Below are 19,581 nucleotides of genomic sequence, written 5' to 3'. Positions count from 1 at the left end.
TCCGGCTCGAGGGAAGCGGAGGGTCTCTCCCGACTCCCGTAACAAAGGGACACGTGTGGCGGGGGTCCGAACGAGGAGCCTGCGCTCTTGAACTAATGGTCTCCCTCTAGGAAGTGTTTGAAAACAGACCAGACGCGCAGTTCGCACCACGGCACCCCGCCGAGACATTCCTTCCCAGTCAAGGATGCCCAAAAATACAAACGGCAACGCGCCGGACCTTACAGTGGTCTTGGTAATCAATCAAAGCTTTCAGCGCAGCAAAGAGGGAGAACACAAACTCTTCAAGACAGCTATTTCTCTTCACCACATTTTTCCATTTCGCATTGAGGCACTCGATTCGGTTATTGGTAGTGTTATTGAAATTTCCCGTCATGAACTTTGACCCTGTAAGCCACTCGTCCTTGATTGGGCGCCAGTTCTTGTCGTAGTAAGTGCGGATTTCCTTTGAAACTTGTGCATCAAGTACTTTTTCAAGATCATCAAATGCTTCATTTGACTTCGACATTACCAATTTTCACAGTAGTTCCAACGCTTCGTCTCTCTCTCCTGCTGTAATAATCTTTTTGTAGCAGGCAATCTCTCTCCTGAATGTTTTTAAACCATTAATGACGCAGATGAGCACATTGGCACCTGGAAAGCTGTCTTTCAGTAGGTCACGTTCCAAGAGGTCCTTGTCAGACATTATGCATTTTACCTTAGTGCACGATGGATTAAGCTCTTTGAATTTCTCTATCATCTATTTTAGGTTAGTAGCAGTTTCACTGACTAAGATGGCCACACTGTCACAAGCTGCCTCACCTATACAGCGGAAGTTGCGGGACCTTCTTCCTCAGATATAGAGCGAAACGCACGGGACCCCGCCGCTCCTCTGAGCATGATTCAACACACCGACGGGGCAGCGGCCGCACGTCCTTGACGCAGGCGCTGCGTAGACAGCCAAGAGCATAAAAACGCATACAGCAGCACGCCCGCGCCAGTGCGCTCTCGGAAGATTTAGACTTCCGACCCACTCTCGCGGCCGCGCCGGGAAAGCGTATTTGTTTCATCGGGCCTGCGATCGACGCATCATTCGCCGCACCTGTGTGGCCTCCGCTACCGAACGACCCAATCGTCGGCGCCTCAACTAGCAAGAAAGCCGTGAGAATTCCATTTCGCCACAGACTGTTCAATCGAACATTATTTTCGCTTTTGTTAAACCTTTACCTGACTTAGTAATATTTTTACGCTGTATTTTCTATGTGACATTTGCCCATACTTATTATATCTAGAATAGTTGCTTGTTATCTTTATTGTCTTTTTTTATATAGCAGTGTTTTGTTCATTGTCGGGTTTTTCCTCTTGCCAATTAATTAGTCGTCATTTATCAATATGTTGTCGTAGCGTTTTATTTTTTTCATTATACTCTATTATTATGCAGTGTAATTCGGACTACTATTTATAAACAGTCTATTGTTTGTAAAATAAACTCCCCTTTTTTGAACTTATTCCTCAATCAAACTCCGACACATGTACTTCGCGGGTTGACCGGCCTAACTTTTATGTATGTTCTCCAACCTCATAGAGGGACGACTGGTAACCGTAACTGGTGCCTCTTTTAACTGGTGCCTCTTTTTACCGTAAAGGCGGGGTTTGTGACACACTCACACACAGTTTCTGTCTCACCATTGTGGTCTTCAACGAGGATAACTAAACAAGTGTCCGTATCTCAAGTAGCTTCTAAGTGGCCTCAATGGCAAGACACTCTGGAAACGCAGCCATGTTGCGCTGCATAGAATCGTTTGGTAGTAGGATTCCTTTGATGTTCTTGTCGTCTGCAAAAATTTGGTAGCTTGTGCCTAAGAAGCACATGACATGCTCAAAAATCAGTTAACTTTGAAATTCATATTGCAAGGCATTTGCAGTTTAGTTTCTTAGCAAAATTAATACTATCTTGTAATGTTCAGACACTTTGACAGCTCGTGCAAAGCTCCGCATCACACAGAAATACATTATTCATGGTGTATGTAAATTCTTCTATAGTTGGATCATGACTTGCAACAAGTCGCATGCATGCTCATTGGAAGCAATTTTTTCTGATTCTCTCAAATTATAGTCACGCTAATTCTCATCCCATCTCTTTCCTTGTTCCATGCTGTGCACAGCATTTCTAGATACCTGTTAGGCAGCTTACAGGCCTAAATTGACTCAGAAGAAATGGAATAAATAGCAGGAAATCCTAAAAATTTAAATACAAGGTATATTTGATAACCAGTATAGTAAACTGATATTCATTACAAAGCTTGCTATTTACGTGTGTATGAAAAAGACCTTATACTGAAGCAATATAAATAGGTATGCTGCAACATTGGTGATATTAACAAGGATTGCACACATAAACCCAGGAGATTTGGCACCAAAAGTAACTGACTAGCTTTGCTTGTTGCAGTCTTCTTGGTAAATATTGATATTCACTTACCATCTTGTTAGGGCTATGCAGATGACTTGTTGATGTATGTGCATATTTATACATTTGATGTTTTCGAAAACTTTCATAAATAAGGTCTTACCCTACTCCTTCTGCAGGAGGAGTGCTGTTTGGACAAGGCCATTTCTTCTTTCTGGCTTGGCTAGACAGGCTGCATTAATTACATCCTTGAGTAGAACAAGATTTGCGGTTGCTTCTTCAATGCGTTTTTTTACAAGCTTCTTGTTTGCTTGTAAGGCAAGAAGTTCAGCGGCATCACTTCTGGCACTTGCAACCCGCAGTGCCCGACTTTGTGGCAGGTGACCATAAAGTGCCTCTAACAAATAAGCTCTCGGAACTTTAAAGAGCAATAAGGGATGTACTCGTGTTAAGGTGATTAGGTTGGGACCTAAAAAGCAAGCCATGTACTAATTATTTCCAAAAAGAGGGTTGTCATTCCAGTGTTTATATATTTTCTGTTTAGCACTCACACCAAATGATTTTCCAGCACAATCTTTAGACTAACACACAGAAGCAATACTTTTTCTTGGTAACAGCAACATGAGGTAGGAATTGAATGGTAACAGTTCGGCCTCTGAAATTGTCATGTGCTGGCTACTACAGTTTGTGACATGCAGCTTGCATGCAGATGCGTTTGTGAGCTTACATGTCTATACTTGGCACCAGTTTTCAATGGAAATGCAGTACAGGCTATACAAGCGCAAGCAGTAAGGCATTTAGATGGCTTCTCATCACGTGGTAACAGCATATACATATCGAAATCATTACCTGATGCTAATCATTTCTGCTACCACAGTTCTAAAACTTGTCGCCAAGTGTTTAGAGCATTTAATTTCTTCTACACTGCTACTTATGAGGCAAAACACAAAATTTAGGTGAGTATAAAAGTTATATCTCATGCTTCCACTTGAATTTTTATCTGAGTTATGGTGTAATAATTGCAATAAAACAAAAGTATTTAGCAGCAACGTAATCGCAACTAATATCACCTAGTCTAAACTGCGTGGGCCCAGTTTGGAACACTTTTCACTTGTGCACAGGGTCTATGTGTTAATCATGGTGGCTGCGTATATTAAAGAAATTTTAGCATAAATACCAGTGGCAAATGGTGAAGTGGTACACTGCATGTTCTGACATGTATACCTATATGCATGCAAAGGCGCAATCATAACATGATGTAGGGTTGTCAGTGCCTGGAGTTACATGGCACTTCAAATGATAGTACCACCTCAGACACTGTTGCTTCCGCAGAACCTTTTTTTAACAGCATGCTGACCCAATTCTACTGAGCGATGGTCATTATAATATATTGTGGAAGAAGGCCAGGTCGAGACGGCAAGGTCGAGACGGCAAAGCAAGGGATGCCGTGTCTGGCGTTTTACTCTGATGACAAAGCCCAGGCGCGCGCCGGAGCCGGCGCCGCGGGACGATGATGATGGTATGTACAAATGAAAGAGGAAAATTATGGAATGAATAAATTAAAGAACATCCACGGAAGGCTCACACAATCTGCCCGGGGGGTCGGAAGCGGCCAGCCTGGCCGCTCCTAACTAAGCGATGCATCGCGGCGCACAAACGGTTTCAAGCGAGACACATGAACAATTTCAGTTCCACGGTGGCGTCGATCAGCTGGGGTATCAACAGGCGTCACTTTGTAATTCACTGGGGAAGTTTGGCTTATGACCTCATAGGGACCTATGTAGCGGTGGTGGAATTTGTCACTAAGGCCAGGGGTGCGCAACGGTGTATAAAGCAGTACTTCGTCGCCAGGACGAAAAGAGACCACTCGATGTGTAGAATCATAGCGAGTCTTGCGGTCTTCCTGGCACGCTGCCGTGTTGAGGCGGGCAAGATGACGGCATCTGGCCACACGAGATAAAAAATGGGTAGGTACTGATGTGGAGTAGTCGGGCGTAGAGAAGAAGGAAGCGTCGAGAATGGTAGTGGGAGGACGGCCATAAACGAGGAAAAATGGAGAATAACCGGTAGTCCGCTGTACTGCTGTGTTGTAGGCGAATGTGAAGAATGGTAGAATAGTGTCCCAATTTCGATGATCTGGTGTGATGTACATGGATATCATGTCTGACAAGGTGCGATGAAATCGCTCAGTCAGACCGTTAGTCTGGGGATGGTAGCTTGAGGTTGTCTTATGAAGGGTGGATGACGCTTGAAGAACTTCGGCAACGACTTTCGATAAGAAGGCTGTACCGCGGTCACTTAGGAGCACCCGAGGAGCGCCATGACGTAATACAATTGATCGCAAAAAGAAATTTGCTACTTCTTCAGCGGAACCAGTCGGTACAGGTGCTGTCTCAGCGTAGCGTGTGAGGTGGTCGACAGCTGTTATAATCCAATGGTTACCCCCATCGGAGAGAGGTAGGGGACCATATAAGTCGATGCCGACTACGTCGAATGGCGTGGCGGGACAAGGAAGAGGTTGTAGAAGGCCAGCGGGCGAAGAAGTCAGTCGTTTGCGACGTTGGCACAGAGGGCAGGATGCGATGTATTTGGCAACGGTGGAAGATAAGCCAGGCCAAAAGAATCGTTTTCTCACGCGGTCGTAGGTTTTGTCAAAACCAAGGTGGCCTGCAGTAGCGTCATCGTGGAGAGCCGCCAGAATACGTGGGCGAAGCACACGCGGCACGACTGGGATCCAGCGAGTTCCATCAGGGCAATACACGTAACGGAGTAGGATGCCATCTTCGAGCTTGAAATTGCGAAGCTGTCGGCGAAGCCTAGCATTGGGCGGGTCCGAAGCGCCGATAAGGCGGTCGATAATAGGACGGCAGTAGGCGTCAGCTAATTGCTGCGAGCGGAGTGCGTGTTTGTGCTCAGAATCGTCAAAAGAAACTGTTGTGATATGCGTCGGGGGAAGAGATGGTCGGCTGTGGTCAGAGGTAGAAATGCGTTGCGAAGAAAAACAGCAGGCTGATTCCGTAAGTGGGCAGCGAGAGAGAGCGTCGGCGTCTTGGTGTTGGCGACCAGATTTATAAGTGACGTCGAAATGGTATTCTTGCAGGCGTAGAATCCAGCGGCCAAGTCGGCCTGTCAAATTTTTGAGTGAAGACAACCAGCAAAGAGCATGGTGGTCGGTCACAACTGTGAAGTGCCGACCGTATAGATAAGGGCGAAATTTTTGGACAGCCCAGACGACGGCAAGACACTCCTGCTCGGTAATGGTGTAGTTTTTCTCAGCTGGAGTCAGAGTCCGACTGGCAAAGGCAATCACTTTCTCACGCGATGTTGCATCACGCTGCAGAAGTACAGCGCCAAGACCGTGACCACTGGCATCGGTGTGCAGGATAGTTGGAGCGCTGTCACTGAAGTGGGCAAGAACAGGATCTGATGTGAGGGCGTGCTTTAGGTCATTAAAAGCAGTTTCGCACTGTTCCGTCCATACGAAAGGGCTGCGTGCTTTAAGTAGCTCATGAAGTGGTGCAGCAATAGTTGCAAAGTGCCTTATAAAACGCCGGAAATAAGAGGCGAGGCCGAGGAAACTGCGCAAATCTGTAGTCCGTTGTGGACGAGCAAAGTTCAAGACCGCGATTGTTTTTTCAGGATCTGGGCGAATGCCGTCATGACTGACCAGATGTCCCAATATTCTAATTTCCTTCTGTGCAAAGTGGCATTTCTTGGTGTTGAGCTGAAGGCCTGCCGAAGCGAGACAGGTGAGGACTTCATTCAGGCGCGTGAGATGGTCATTAAAGGTTGTCGAAAAGACAACAATGTCGTCCAAGTAGCACAAACAGGTTCTCCATTTTAGGCCACGAAGCACAGTATCGATCATTCTTTCAAATGTCGCTGGTGCGTTACAAAGTCCGAAAGGCATAACATTAAATTCGTAAAGGCCATCGGGTGTTGCGAAAGCGGTTTTTTCTTTGTCGTCCTCGTGCATAGGTATTTGCCAATAACCTGAGAGGAGGTCCAAGGTCGAGAAATATTCTGAGCCTTGGAGAGAGTCAAGGGCGTCATCAATTCGTGGCATCGGATATACATTTTTGCGGGTAATTTTGTTGAGGGCGCGGTAATCAACACAAAAGCGTACCGAGCCGTCCTTTTTTTTTAACTAGCACTACTGGGGAGGACCATGGGCTTGTTGAGGGACGAATTATATTGCGATGGAGCATGTCATTTACATTTTCTTCAATTACTTTTCGTTCAGAGAGGGAAACCCGATAAGGCCGTCGGCGAACGATAGAGTTACCTTCAGTAATGATGCGATGGTGCGCAACACTAGTCTGTCCCAGTGGTGTGGAAGTGGCATCAAAAATGGCTTGGTGGTGTCGAAGCAATGTCAGCAGTTCTTGGCGTTGGCTCGGCGTAAGTTTAGGATTAATACTCTTTGCGAGAACAGAAAGAGAGACGTCTGACGAAACACGTTGCTGAGGCGGAGGGGCGGTGAGCACCATCAGGGAAAAAGGTTGAACATCCACCATGCAATGCAGAGAAGTTCCTTTTGGGAGCACGAGGGATTCACGTGAAGTGTTAGTGGCCACTACTGTCGCTGAGCCGTTGTGGAATCGGACAAGACTTGACGGGAAGGCGATGCCGCGTGCAAGATGACTATATGATGGTGCTATTAGTACGTCCCCGTCAGTTATGTGGTCAGAAACAACAGTAAGCAGTTTTTCGCACTGAGAAGGCAAAACAGTATCAGCGGCGGCAACGAGGGGATGATGTCGTTCAGGAAAGTCAGATGAAAAATCGCTGTCTGTCATATGGATAACACGCTCACCACAAGAAATTAACGCTGAAGCGGTTGACAAAAAATCCCATCCAAAAATCATCAGATGCGCAAAGGTGAGAGCACAGCAAACTGCACATGATGGCGGATGCCGTCGATAACAACTCGTACGGTGCACTTCGCTGAAGAGCGCAAAGGGACATCACTGGCTCCACGGAGTTCAGGCCCATCATATGGTGTTGTCACTTTTCTCAAACGGTAGCACAAATCAGCGTGAATAACAGAAATTGCAGCCCCTGTATCAATCAAAGCTTCAAGCGGTAAACCTTCAGCGATAACAGCAATCACGTTATACGGGCGATCAGGAGGACTTTTAGTAAGTTCGCAGAGTGCAGTTTGACTTTCGGAAACTGCAACACTTAGTTTTCCGGATGGCGGACAGGGAGAACGGTTGCGGGGCGGAGAGGGGAAACTGAGCGGTGGTATGGGGATGTGGACCGGCGTCGGGATACATGGTTCCCACGAGGCTCAGAGGAAGATGCTGGAGGTGGGGAGGATCGACGAGGTGGGCTGGGAAAAGGTCGCCGCTGATATGAGGGTACTTCACTTTCGAAGGCGTCGTAACCACGCCGCTCGTTTTGAATGCGTCGACGACAGAAGCGGGATATATGCCCTCGGATTCCACAGTAGTAGCAAACTGGGCGAGAGGGGCGCCAAGGTGCGTAATAGGGTGGCGTAGGCTGAGCCGTCGTCACGGCGTTGATGTGGTTGTAGGGCGGTGCCAGTTGGGGCGGCGGAACAAAAGGAGGGGGTGATGCTGCGACGTTTGCGTAAGTCGATGCTGGGCGGGTTGCAGGAGGGTCGGACACCATAGGCCGAGTGATTGTTGCCAGCTCATCTTTAATGATGTTGCGGAGACCGGCGTCATTAGAAGGTACCGAAGAATGATCGCACCCGTGTTGACAGACAGGCTTGAGGGCTTGGAGCTCCTCCCGGATGATGGCTCGAATCAGTGCCCGCAGATCTAGGTCAGCAAAGGTCGGTCCAGTAGCAATGCCGGGCTGCAATCGAGAGGACTGCAGCTGGTCGATACGTTGGCAGGTCGCAATAATGGCGTCAACGGTAGAAGGATTCTGGGCAATCAGGGTGTTATATGCCACTGAATTAATTCCTTTCAAGATATGGTGTACGCGTTCAGGTTCCGGCATGGTGGGACTAATACGCCGGCAAAGTGCAAGTATGGCCTCTATGTAAGACGCGTACGACTCATCGGGACTTTAGAGGCGAGAGGCGAGCTTATTCTTCGCGACCTCTATCCGAACTGCTGGGTCCGCAAAATATTGGCGGAACTGCTGCTTGATCGTGTTCCAGTTAGTGGTGTGGGGTTCGCGGTTAATAAACCAGGTTCTGGCGACCTCAATGAGGTAGAAAGAAACATTCAGAAATTTTAGAGCATCGTCCCACCGGTTGTAGTTACTGCAGCGTTCATAGGTGTCCAGCCAGTCATCGACGTCTTCATCGCGACGACCAGCGAACAGCGGCGGGTCGCGTTGTCGTGTGGGCACAGTCGGAGGGGGTGGTGCAGCCGAGGTAGAGGGTGCTGCGGATTCGTGGGTACTCTCGGTAGTCATAACGATGGTGGCAGGCGGTAAACAGCGACCGGAACGTAGCTCCAGCGAGAGGCAGGGCACAAAACAGCAAGGGGATCAAGTCCTACCTCCACCACTTGTGGAAGAAGGCCAGGTCGAGACGGCAAAGCAAGGGATGCCGTGTCTGGCGTTTTACTCTGATGACAAAGCCCAGGCGCGCGCCGGAGCCGGCGCCGCGGGACGATGATGATGGTATGTGCAAATGAAAGAGGAAAATCATGGAATGAATAAATTAAAGAACATCCACGGAAGGCTCACAATATATATATATATATATATATATATATATATATATATATATATATATATATATATATATATATATATATATATATATATTGTAGTGTGGTAATCTTCATTGTTATAGCTACTGATCTGCGTCTTGTGCTGGCGCTCTCAAGAACGAAAAAGTTGGTCGTTGTCTCTGTGATTCGGTACGCCTGACGCTCCGCTGCAAATTCATCCTGAGCAGCTGAATCCATCAGCGTCGACTGAATAAACACACCCCTACTATTGGTGCATGTGCTGGGTACGTTCCCGTTCACCCTGGAACTAAGAAGCTGCACATTGCCATCTGCTTCCACCATGCCGGTCGGTACTGCCCTCCCAACCACGGTCCTGTGTTCTGGAAGCTACGGCAGCGTGACCCATGCCTCTTCAGCGGCACGGCCGATCAAGACGTCGACGATTGGCTGTCGGCGTACGAACGTGTCAATAGTTACAACCGATGGGATGACACTATCAAACTAAGTAACGTAATCGTTTACCTGACTGACGTGGCGAACCTCTGGTTTCGCAACCATGAGGCAGACCTGCCATCTTGGTCTGCATTTAAGAAGAATTTTGCGGAATTGTTTGGCCACCCTGCAGTTCGCAAGCTCCGAGCAGAAAAACGCTTGCGCGAGCGCACTCAGCAGGCCGAAGAGTCGCTCACCAGTGATATAGAAGACATATTTTACCTGTGCAAACGTGTCGACCCCTTAAGGTCCGAAGCGGATATGGTCGAAAACATCCTGAAAGGCATCTCTGTAGAGGCGTGCCAGATGCTTTGGGTGAAAAGTCCTGCCACGGTAAGTGACGTGATCAAACGTTGCCAGAGCTACGACGAGCTTCGTAAAAAGCGCGCTTCTACCCGGCGGTCCGGTGTTAGAGATGACGCCATCGATACATTAGCGCTGGCTGGTTCTACTCCATCAGAGGACAGCCCTTTGCTTGAACAAATCAAAGCCTTCGTTCGAGAAGAGGTCGCCCGCCAGCTATCACTGGTCCCTCAGTTACAGGATACTGGCCGCCTTGCTCCTGACATGGCTCCGTCTTTGGCCCCTACCATACGGCGTGCCGTGCAAGATCACATCGCTGATGTCCTTCCGCCCAGCTCCATGCTCCTGCCCAGCCCCGTTCTGGCGCAAGTAACGGCACCACTGACTTACGCCGAAGCTGTGGCCAGGCCGCTAATGCCATCAGCATCTCTTTCCTACCAGGCCGCTCCTTCCAACTTTCCTTCGCCTTTGTCTGGGTCTGCATTCCACGTCCCTATTCTTAGGGTACGCGCCAACGCCCTACACACCCTTGGCGTACCGTGGACAAGTGGTCAATCTGCTACTCTTGTGGGCTGCTGGGCCATGTCTCACGCCTTTGCCGCCAGGGCCTTCCGACTTCTCGACCTGACCTCTGGAACTACTCCTACGATACGGACCAGCCCTCGCCGAGAACTCCACCTGGTTCCGACTTTGTATCTCGTGACAATCAAACGTATACCATACGCCGATCATCGTCTCCTCGTCGCCGTTCCCCATCCCCGCTTCTTCGACGTTCTACCTGCGCTGTTGAGGGAAACTAACAGTCGCAGTTCCCGGGTCAAGAACTGCGCTTGGTTCGAACTCTTCAAGTACTCCGTGTTCTCCCGCTAACGTAACACAAGTGTTTGTCGACGGCGTCACTGTACTCTCTCTTGTCGACATGGGCGCTGCCGTATCCGTCATCAGTGGAGCTCTTTGGCATCGTCTTCGTAAGGTGACCAACGCGTTTTCCGACTTCTCGCTTCGCACGGCCTCATCACAGCGCATTCATCCCTCAGCGGCGTGCACGGCTCGTGTTCTCATTGAAGACGTCTTATATACGATCGAGTTTATTGTACTGTCTCACTGCTCACACGACATCATCCTGGGCTACGATTTCCTTTCGACTCATCGTGCCGTTATTGACTGCGCCCGCGCGGAAGTTTCCTTTTTACCTCTTTGCGATACCGTCTTGTGTGACGTCCCAACCCGGTCTGCAGAACTCCTTGTCGCCGATGACACAGACATTCCTCCATTTTCTGCTGCCCTCGTTCCACTCTAACTGTGAAAGCGTTCCTACTTTGACTTTCATGCCATCCCTGCCTCCTGCTTCCATTTGCTGTTCGCAAGTTCGAAGATGGCCTTAGTGCAATGTACGTCTCAAATCCATTTTTGTGCCCGTCCGTCCTGCTACGCGGCTAGTGTCCCGGTCGTATTGAAGAACTTGATCCCGCGCTTGTAAATACTCTTCCTGCCACACCTACTTCATTAGACGTTAATGTTCTCAGCTCTTGCCATATAGCGACCGCTTCGACACCACCCGATGTTCTTCATCAAGCTATTGGAGCAGATTTTGCACCCGCACAACGCGATCAACTCGCTGCTCTTCTACAGAACTTCACTTCTGCCTTCGACCTTCCTCACACTGCTCTGGGTCGCACGTCTGTCGTTACGCACACAATCGACACTGGTACAAACGCACCTTTACGACAGCATCCCTATTGCGTGTCGGCCTTTGAGCGCCAAGTCATTGCTGATAACGTGGACGACATGCTTCGCCAGTGCGTCATACAGCCATCTAACAGTCCATGGGCTTCTCCGGTTGTTTTGGTCACCAAGTAAGATGGTTCCATCCGGGTTTGCGTCGATTACTTTTTTTAAACAAAATGACGCGCAAAGATGTCTATCCTCTGCCGCGAATCGACAACGCCTTGAACTGTTTACAGAAAGCCGGGTATTTCTCCTCTTTGAATTTGCGCTCTGGCTACTGGCAGGTACCGCTGGCTGATGATGACCGCTCGAAAACTGCCTTTATCACACCGGACGGCTTCTACGAGTTCAACGTTATGCCCTTTGGCTTTTGCAATGCCCCAGCTACTTTCGAGCGCCTGATGGACACTGTTCATCCTGAACTCAAATGGCAGACCTGTCATCTGGATGTCAGCGTAGGGTTTTCTACCCACGTTTTTTCTCACCTTCTCCGCCTAAAGCATGTCCCCACGTGTCTCGCCGACGCTGGGCTTCAGTTGAATTTGAAGAAGTGCCACTTTGCCGCTCGAAAACTCACAATTTTAGGCCACGTAGTCTCTGAGGGCGGCATTCTTCCCGGCCCCACCAAACTTCGTGCAGTTGCAGAGTTTCCGAAGCCAACCTCCCTGGAGCAGCTCTGGAGCTTTATCGGCCTCTGGTCCTTCTTTCGACGTTTCATCATGAACGTTGCTTCTATCATCGCTCTTGTGACCAAGCTCCTTGCCGGCAGCTCCGACCTTTCCGCCTGGATTCTAGCTTGCGATAAAGCCGCCTTTTGGTTTCGCCTCTTATCTACGCCCCTTTGATCCGACTGCGCCTACGGAGATCCATACTGATGCCAGCGGTATTGGGCTTGGTGCCGTCCTTACCCAATGTAAGCCTGGTTACAGCGAGTATGTTGTGGCATACGCCAGCTGAACATTGACAAAAGCCTGAATCTAACTATTCAGCCACAGAAAGGCAATGTTTGGCCATTATTTGGGCCATCGGAAAATTTTGTCCCTATGTGTATGGCCGACCGTTTTATGCTGTGACCGATCACCACGCTTTGTACTGGCTTGCCTCGCTGAAAGACCCATCCGGTCGCCTTGCTCGCTGGGCTCTCCGTTTCCAGGAGTATGACATTCATGTCATTTATCGATCAGGTCTGAAGCATACGGACGCGGATGCTCTTTCCCGCTTGCCATTGCCTAGTGATACCTCGTCTGACCACGTCTGTGCTTGTGATTTGTTGACTCTTGCCACTATCGACATGGCTACCGAGCAGCGGAATGACCCCTGGATCAATGCACTTTTGAATTTTCTCTCAAGTCCTACTCTCGGTCATTCATCCAAAGCGCTCGTCCAGCAGGGCCCACCACTTTTCCATTCGTGATGGTCTTCTCTATAGCCACAATTATTTTCTTGATGGACGGAAGTTGCTTCTAGTCATCCCGCGTCATCTCCGTGCCGACATTTGTGTTGAATACCATGGTGTTCCACAATGTGCTCACGGTAGCGTATTATAAACCTACACGCGCCTACGTCTGCGATTTTACTGGCGTGGAATGTACTGCTTTGAACGACATTTCGTGCGAGCTTGCGAATCTTGTCAACGCCGAAAAACTCCTCAGAAGTCCCCTGTTTCATTGCAGCCGTTACCCTGTCCTGCTCGTCCGTTTGACCGCGTTGGCATAGATCTCTATTGCCCTCTTCCTACTACTCCCGCTGGAAACCGGTGGATTATCGTGGCAGTAGACCATCGCACTCGCTACACTGAAACATCACCGTTACCCTCTGCCTCTGCAAGAGACGTTGCTTTGTTCCTTCTCAACAACTTGATTCTTCGCCACGGGACTCCAAAGGAACTGCTCAGTGACCGCGGACGCGTTGTCTTGTACGGCGCTCTCGAGGCCCTACTGAAAGAATGCCGCATCATTTGTCGCACCGCTACTTCTTACCACCCTCAGACGAATGGCCTGACAGAACGCTTCCACCGTACTCTGAGTGACATGCTAGCCATGTACGTCAACGACGCTCATTCCAACTGGGACCAGGTTCTTCCCTTCGTAACCTACGCGTACAACACTGCGATACAGACCACCACTGGATTCTCTCCCTGATTTCGTCTTTACGGGCGCGAGCCAACCTGCACATCGGACGCGCTTTTTCCCTATCGCCCGATGTTTCTGATCGATGGCACACTCGGACGCCGCCCAGTACGCATAAAAATGCCGTCAGCTCGCTCGTTCGCTTACAAATCAAAACCAGCGGCAACAAAAACACCATCCTGACACTGGCGAGGCGCCTTCATACGCACCCAACTCCCTGGTGTGGCTCTGGGTTCCTGCCACAACCGCCGGCCTTCAAAGAAAGCTTCTTGCTCGGTATCACGGTCCATACCGAGTCCTTCAAAAAACATCTCCTGTCACCTACGCAGTTGAGCCCGTTACACCCTCTGCTGGATTTGCGTCGCCATGGACGCGAAATAGTTCATGGGGACCGAATCAGGCCCTACTACGATCCGTCTGTCCTTTCGGCTCCATGAGTCGCCAGGATGGCTCCTTCACTACCCGGGGGGAACTGTAGTGTGGTAATCATCATTATAGCCACTGACATGCGTCGCGTGCTGGCGCTCTCAAGAACGAAGAAGTTGGTCGTTGTCTTTGTGATTCGGTACGCCTGACGCTCCGCTACAAATTCATCCTGAGCAGCTGAATCCATCTGCGTCGACTGAGTAAACACACCCCTACAATATACATATATATTGTTACGTGCTTTGTACGCACGGGGGGGTTATTTACAGGGATCGGTCCAAACAGGACTGCGGCGAAGCGTACAAACGTCCCTCTGTCTTTGCTCTTCTTTCTTCTTCACCGATCTACCCGATCGTTCTCCTTCATCTTCCGTCGACGTTCTACGAAGGCGCGTGACATTATATTATATATATATACATATTAAAAGAAGAAGGTATCTGTTATGAGATAATAGAGTTCCTACAGGAAATATGCCGGGATAAGAAAGTAGAAATTACGTGGGAAGGGATAAGAAGTACGGAGGATGTCAAAGTATGCAAAGGATTAAGACAAGGCTGTCCTCTATCACCGGTGCTGTTCATGCTTTACATGATAAACCTGGAACGGAGGATACAAGACAGTAACCTAGGTTTTAACCTGTCATATAGATTAGGTGGAAAGGCGGTAGAGCAGCGCCTCCCCGGTTTGATGTATGCAGACGATATTGTGCTGCTAGCTGAGAGTATGGAAGAATTGCAAACTATAGTTAAGTATTGCGGAGACGAAGGAGACGCTCTAGGCTTCAGTTTCATCGCAGTTAAGTCGGGTCTGATGATTTTCAACGGCTCAACTGATCAGGGTCTTAAAATACAAGGCCTTGAAATACCTAGAGTAGCAGAATATAAATATCTGGGGGTATGGGTAAACGAAGGATTGGCATACATTGGAAAGCATGAGCAATCACTTAAGGCCAAAGGGCGAAGGAATGCCGGGATAACGAAGCATAAGGCATTGTAGGGATACAATAGGTATGAGGTTTTGAGGGGTATTTGGAAAGGAATTATGGTGCCCGGACTTACTTTCGGAAATGCGGTTTTGTGCCTAAAATCAGAGGTACAGTCGACATTAGAAACAAATCAGAGATCCGTTGGACGATTAGCACTAGGTGCCCACGGCAAAACTACAAATGAGGCGGTACAGGGAGATATGGGCTGGGCATCTTTCGAAGTACGGGAAGCTCAGAGTAAAATATTATATGAGGAACGCCTGAGCAAAATTGGACAGTAACAGATGGGCAGCTAAAGTATTTAAATACCTGTACCTAAAAAGCGTTGACTCACAATGGAGGAAAAGAACTAGGAAACTAACTAGTAAGTATGCTAGTGACAAGGATGGAGAAATAAAGAGCATTAAGCAACAGGTAAAAAACACAGAAAGTAAAAATTGGATAAATTCGATGGAAAAGAAACAGAGTGTGGAATTATACCGAAAGTGGAAAATGCAGATCAGGAAGGAAGATTTCTTTGATAACTCAAGAGGCAGTGCCCTACTTTTTGAAGCTAGATCAGGGTGCCTTAGAACACGCAGCTACAAAAAGAAATTTAACAATGGAGATGACGCATGTGCTGTATGTGGAAACTCCAGTGAAACAATTGACCATATTATACTCGAATGTAATGGTATCCATCCGGAAGTTGGTGCAGGCGCAATCACTGTTCCTGAAGCTGTGGGCTTTAGAGATAACAGTGGCGGGGTGAATAAACCGGCGGTGGAAACTAGCAAAAAACGACTGGAAGATTGGTGGCTTAAAAGCAGAGAAGTGACATAATGTTAGTAATGTAGGAACAAAATTTAATAAATAAAATGGGGGTTTAGTTAACCATTCTAAATCAATAATTAAGATATAGGGAGAAAAATGAGCATGATAACTACTGTTACCACCCCGTTTCAAAGGGGACGCTCCTGTATTCCATCAATCCATCCATCCAAGGTTCGTATACAGACAACATAAATACACAAGAAAGTAGCAGGGGGGACAGCGGCCGATGTAGCTCAGTTGGAAGAGCACCGGACGCGATATTCGGAGATCGTGGGCTCGGTTCCCACCACCGGCAGGTTGTTTTTTCTACTTTGTGTTTAATTATCTTTCCCCTAAACAGATTACATTACCAATTAGTGTGATTATCCAAGTAAACATTAAAAAAAAGACACAAAGTACCATCCCCAACGCTTTCCTTGGCCTCGCCGACTGTTGGCTTCTTTCCTTCATATACACCTAAGATAGCTCATGATTGTGGGTCTCAATAATTTCAATAACTTCCAAAGAGTTCCCATCGTCAGAAGCCCCCCTCTAGCTTTTCCGTGGTGATTGCATCCGTTATTTTGCGCGTGCCTGTATTCGTTCTTTTTTTTTTCATTTTGTCACCATCATGAATCGAGCTCCTGATTTTTGTTTTCCCAGTGCCTATCACTAAACTTACCGAAAAGATGCCAAGGGGACAGCTTCAGTACAAAGAGACTTGCTTTGAGCGTAAAAGGTGTTAGCGCTAGAACAAGGAACCTAGCGCACGGTCGAGGGTTACCGTGCGCGGCAACGCATTCACCCCTATGGTTTACTGCGCTTTCGTAGGCTGTAATAGCCGTACACAGAGCAGGCAATAGAAGCTGAAGAGCTGTGTAAAAGACAGCAGCTTTTTAAGGTTCCTAAAATACGTACGAAAGACTGCAAACGAGCAAATACGCTCTCCGAAATACGACGTCGCGTATGGCTGGCGCGGCTCAGCCGCTCGGATATCACGAATCCTGACAAATGGCAGATCTGCTCACGCATTTTGTATCCGGTATGTATACAAATACTGCAAACTTTAAGCGCTGAACTTTGGATGGACAATGAAAAACACGGAATAACGAATGCATACTTTCAACGAAAAAACAACACAGGGCGAAGAAAGGAGACAGACGCAGGACCAAAGTTGAAGCTTCAGCGTCCGTCCTGCGTCTGTCTCCTTTCTTCGTCCTTTGTGTTTGTGCATGCGTGTGTGTGTGTGTGTGCGTGTTTGCGCTGAAAATATGCATTCGTTGTACCAAGACCAACTATAACCCATCTTTCCACATTAATGGAATGTTATGCGCAGCGCGTAGCGCAAAGTCGATCGGTGTGCGTTTCGGATTGCTTGACAGAGGGCATGCCTCGCTCATTAAAATGGTTGAAACAGTGCATGATAGTCGCTCAATTAACAGCTACTGTTTGCAAATTGTATACGAATCTAAAAAATGCGTTCTGCACGAACGAAAATTTTAGCGCAGGCTCACTCGCTGCCCTCTTCGATGAGTGCAATCCTGACTGCTCCTTCACTACATCTTGGCTATGGCGCAAAACCTGCCAACGAGAGAAGATACAAGCGGCTGAAGAAGCGGCGAGCTCAGTGCTGGCAGGTAGCTCCAGCTGGTAAATCAATTAGATACGTGAATTGTGTCTAAAAAGGTTTTCTTGTCGCGAAAACACTTTTTTGTTTTTACTTTCTCAGATGAACCAATATATGCATCAGTCGAGGCGCCTGTGGTAGTAGAACCTTCAACCTCAGAACCCGGTATTCACTGCTACTTACTCTCCATACCTTACCTAAATCGAAGTACATTGATTGTATATGAGTTTACAGCTTGCCATCAGAAGTGATGTGTACATAGTTTGGCAGCGTTTGAACAGGACGCTGATGTTGAAAACTTCAACATGTCTTAGATTTTTGCTTAGTTATGCTTAGTTATGCATTTTTATGTTTTTATTTTCTACTTTCCTTTATACAGATGTAATGGATGAACCATTTGAAGCAGCTGCAGCTATAGAACAGCCTGTGCTTCTCTTGGAACTTGGTATGTTTTTTGTCAGCATTGCCTGCACTGTCAGTGCTACTCCATGTATTTGAGTTGTCACTTATTGTGATGTTATGATTACATTAAAGGTATTTTCAACTATAATGTCAAACGTTTGGAGCCAAAGGGGTTTGCTTCAAAGTGTGCTGATGGGCTCATGTAACCGAGATAGCTCAAAGTTTCAGAGGACTCGAGATGTTAATTAGTTCCTCTCATTGGAAAATAGGAAACTTTGTGAGTGCGCATAACGAGCTGTACAGCAAGGCTTAGAATGAAACTTCTTTGGCTCTTCAATTTTGACAGAGGGTGTACAGGCATAGGTAGTAATCAGACATGGCAGTTATTTTTTTCAACTTAAGCTCTGCTCTAGTCTTGAAACATTGGCCAGCTATGGGTTTCTGTGATTTAATTTCCTGTCCTCATTTTAGTCTGTTGTAGGTACAGGTTTCCAAACAGACAGGACAGCTGTATACATCCATAAGCTTACAAAAAGAAATCATCTTCGAAATGATCTACAGAATGCAAAGCAGAATTTTGCAGCAACGAAGTTTTCTGAAAATTGTCTTCGTGGGAATGATGAGAAATTTGCATTTTACACAGGAATCCCAACTTTTCTGATGCTTTGCTCATTGTTCAATATTCTCAAACACCATGCTACACATTCCTCAAGAAATCTGCTCTCGCAGTTTGAAGAAATGATGATGTTTCTCATGAGGATGAGGCTAGGTCTCCATACACAGGACTTCGCTTATCGGTTTAACTTATCAGAGTCCACTGCATCAAGAATATGTGAAAAATGGCTCGATGTCTGCTAGGACCGGTTAGGCGTACTTGTACGCTGTCCAGAAAAAAAAAAGGATATTGTAAAGGCAATGTCAACAGCATTAATAAAAAAATTTGGTCTGAAAGTGAGGGTGATACTGGATTGTTTTGAGGTTTTTATTAAAAGGCCAAGTTCACTGCTGCCTAGAGCTGAGACATGGCCGTATTATAAGCATCATAATACGGATAAATTTCTACTGAAAATCATTTATTTCTAAGGGATTTGGGGGCCAAGCAGGTGATAAAACGATAACGGAAGAAAGTGGTACTTTTCAGTTGTCAGACAGAGGAGATGTGTTAGCAGACAGGTTTTTTTTTTTATTGCTGAGAGTGTCGGAATGGACTGAGCCACACAGTTGTGCCTGCATTTACGAAAGGAAAGCAGCAGCTGTCGAGTGTTGAAGTTGAGCGAACCAGAGAAATTGCCAACGTTCGCATTAATGTTGAGCATGTAATTGGTATTGCCTGAAACGAATACACCATACTGAAAGGTGGAAGTGCTCAAAAGGAACAGCAGCAATGAGTGCCCAATAGACAAGATTGCAAAGGTGCACTCACCAACCTATGCAATTCGGTCGTCCGATTCGAATAATGTGGCAACTTCCTGTTTTAGTGTGCACCTGTATGCATGTACTGCTGCGAGGCTGTGGATTCGGCCTCGTGACGTCATCGCACTACGACGTGAACTCTCTTAGTGCTTGCGCACTCGTTCATGTTCTGATGTCGTTCATGTACTGAAGAGACGTAATTAAAACGCTCTGTGCAGGCATTATTGGATGCTTTATAAACC

The 19,581-nt window shown here is 47.5% G+C and overlaps 1 pseudogene; it reads right to left on the bottom strand.

Moving 5' to 3' along the window:
- Positions 1-236: 236 nt before the first annotated feature.
- LOC146171599 (uncharacterized) lies at positions 237-17,714 on the bottom strand (annotated as a pseudogene).
- Between the last annotated feature and the right edge of the window lie 1,867 nt (positions 17,715-19,581).

The sequence above is a fragment of the Amblyomma maculatum genome, unplaced genomic scaffold (genome assembly GCF_055883805.1).
Source record: "Amblyomma maculatum isolate TAMU_Amacu unplaced genomic scaffold, ASM5588380v1 scaffold_19, whole genome shotgun sequence".
Classification (NCBI taxonomy): domain Eukaryota; kingdom Metazoa; phylum Arthropoda; class Arachnida; order Ixodida; family Ixodidae; genus Amblyomma; species Amblyomma maculatum.
Note: the sequence above shows the minus strand (reverse complement) of the source record. Positions and strands in the feature narration are given on the sequence as shown.